This window comes from Dendroctonus ponderosae, unplaced genomic scaffold, assembly GCF_020466585.1.
Source record: "Dendroctonus ponderosae isolate FM_Combo_2020 unplaced genomic scaffold, Dpon_F_20191213v2 Dpon_F_20191213_5, whole genome shotgun sequence".
NCBI classification, from domain to species: domain Eukaryota; kingdom Metazoa; phylum Arthropoda; class Insecta; order Coleoptera; family Curculionidae; genus Dendroctonus; species Dendroctonus ponderosae.
The window spans coordinates 14,462,053-14,465,133 of record NW_026018715.1 but is presented as its reverse complement, the minus strand read 5'-3'; positions in this window follow the sequence as shown (position 1 = coordinate 14,465,133).

The window sequence follows — 3,081 nt, the reverse complement described above, 5'->3', positions numbered from 1 at the left end:
CAGCAACAACGCTACACATAAAAACTGATGATGGTGGAAAAATACACCGAAACGTATTTTAATTGATAAATAGAGACAATAAATGACTGAAACCCGGGAATTAATTTTGATTTGGAATTGAATCACAGTCAGGAAAGTATGTGCAGTGTTATATTTTATGTCCACAACTCGGACAGATAAGGGATTGGTGGCTGGATTGTTATATTATATCCGGATAAGTGGCAAACCTTCCAAGCTGACCGTTTTGGCAAATTTCGGCATTTGTTCGCATTCAAAGCCAAGTGGCGGCTTCTTAGATCTGTTTGTTCCACGCCTTTAATAACGATCCTCAAAAGGCAAAGTTGTCACCACCTTGCCTATGCGACACTTAACTTGTACTCTCCACTTATCCTCTTAAGGGCCCTCTATAATGGCAAAAATCAGATAACTCTGACAGGATATAAATATTGGAGAAGACGGTACGCTGGGCCTGCTTATAGGTACCTTCTCAGGTAGTCTTTGGCAATAAAACTGTTGTTTTTTTAGCAGCGCGGGCTTGTAAATAACACAACTCAAAGGGCCCTAATTAAATGTTGTTTTAACAGAACCGGTCATTAGTAGGGGGACCGCAAAGCGCCGCGATGGGTCGGCAAAACGCCTTTTGGAAATTCGAGCCGAATTTTGACCGGGCCGATGGCCAGCTTCTGCACCATTGTTTTGAGGAATTCGGCCCAAGTCAATGAGTTTTCCTTGCGCCAACGCTCGAAAGCCGGCCCTGTAATTCTATTAAAACGCTTTAATTAAGTGACCAGCCCGATAATGTTTAATTAATATTTTAATTACAAAAACACCGAAGTTGCGGGTTTTGGACAGGGCCTCTTTGCGTAATTTACAATCAATTAGCGTGTGCGCTGTGAATCAGGATTATTTGGCGAAAAACTATCAGCTAAATCAGTGTCTCGCCAACAACGTGGCAAAAGCCATTCAGTTAAAAACGTATAATCAATATAGCTGAAATAGCGGCTCTATTCCCCGCTCTACGTTGTCCAATAATAACTTAATTCCCTGAAAACCGTTTTCGTGCCCATAATTCGCGTTCGCAATTTAAAAATTACTTACAGAACGCTTGTCGGTGCTTATAAAACAAATTAGTTCGCCGCTTACTACCAATTTATTCCGATTTTCCAATATCTGCGGGTACTAAATGATAAAGAGGTTTGCCAGTGTATTACTCAAATTGATTGAGTGCTGAGTTAATGGCCGGAGGCGTTTGTTCAGCCCGTGAAATGGACAAGAACGTTACTTGCGCAATTTCCATTCTAATTCTCGATGTGGTTTGAGAAAGTTCAGACGATTTTAATGGAAATTGAAGTCAATTTTTTTTGGAAATTGTTCAAACATTCGAGTCTAATTGGGGGCAAGGGTGGATAGAGAAGGATTAAGGTCGCATTTGTTTGGGAAAAACAGCATTTTGTACTCAGACACATTCACTGTCTATAAGAAGGCTTCGAAGCGAAAAACGCTTAAAATGTACCGAAAATGTCTATTATTTCGGATCTGAAGCTTCCACCATGTTTTTTAGTGAGTCCGATGCATTCCTCGCGTCTCTGAGCTGAAAATGATGTAAAATTTTAGACATTTTGAGAAAGTTTTCATTTTTTCAAGGAATCGACCCCGACCCTTGGAAAAATTTCGCCCAAAAATCAAAATTTCACATGCGTGTTTTTTGAGCTCAATCGATTCCTTTCGTCGTAAGAAGGAAGAATAATAAGGGATAAATCGTCGGCTAAAGATCGCGAAAGCTCAAAAAGCGCTTAACTGTACGGAAAATGTCTATTATTTCGGATCTGAAACTTCTAGCAAGTTTTTTAATGAACTAAAATTTTTACATATTTAATACTGCGGATAACAATCGGTTAGAATTAAGGACAAAATCCGTCAATAGTTGAATTGAAGCTTGTCCCGACTGAGTCTCTACTTGGCTTGAAAGTTGGACGTCCAGCTTCAGATTAAAGAACGTCAATTGAAACAAAACGGATTTGAAACTGCAAGAACGCGTTCTACAGGCTCTAAATAGTAAATGATATTGGATTGGCTAATAAAGGCCCGTTTACAGGGTGTGTTCGAAACGAAATTATACAGGAGGGTGTCCCTGAAAATAACCCTTGCCGCCTAATTTCCCAATTGGATCACGTAACTTTTCGGTCATTAACACGACGTTGGTCACGCTAACGAAATTTCCTTGAGAATCATCTGTTTTAGGGCGCACACTGGCCCTGTTTACATTCTCAGGCAGGACTGAATGAAGACTTCTAGTCCGGGACGTTCGGAGGCAAATTACCTCATTCTTGACTTGACTATTCAACCATTGAGTCAAGGGCATCTCTTTTACTACAATCATTTAATAAATGTTGTGGAGGCAACAAAGAAACGGTGTGTGTTTTCGAAAAACACGTCCGCATCAGACCGCAAAATAGTCAATGGACACAAACGCTTTAAATGACTGTTTAATAGAGCAAAGCCACTAGCGAATAAAACGGCAAATACATCGATCAAGCGTTTTGAATGCGAACAATCTGAAAATTATGGGTACCTACCACAGAGCCTCGAAAGTCAGCTTGGATTCTTTACAATCCCCCAAGTGCCATCTTCCTTTATGGTTAGATACGGTGCTCCAGACTGTTTGTCGGTATTGTTCACGTGAATGGGCCTCTTAAGTTACGGGTGGCAAATTTAAGAATAAGGGTCGCAAAATGTATGGACTGGCTCGGTTTCATAAACACCGTTTTTTCTGTTCTAGAGGTGAGACAAATTTTCAAATTTTAATTTTATTGTGCGCCTTTTGTGGCCGCCTCACCTGGCGTTTGGACGACGACGGTCTTTAAATTTATATTTGCACATGTTGGGAACGACTATTTGCAGTTTAATAGACGATTTTTGACTATCTGGGGTTTATGAAATTGATCGTCCAGTAGTCCATTGAACTTACGTTCGTCCTCCGGATTTTTTTGACTGAATTTGTCATGTAAACGGTCCAAAACACGTTATAAGTTAATGGGACCTTTTTGAAGGAGCACCGCATAAACTGCTTTCTGCTAATTA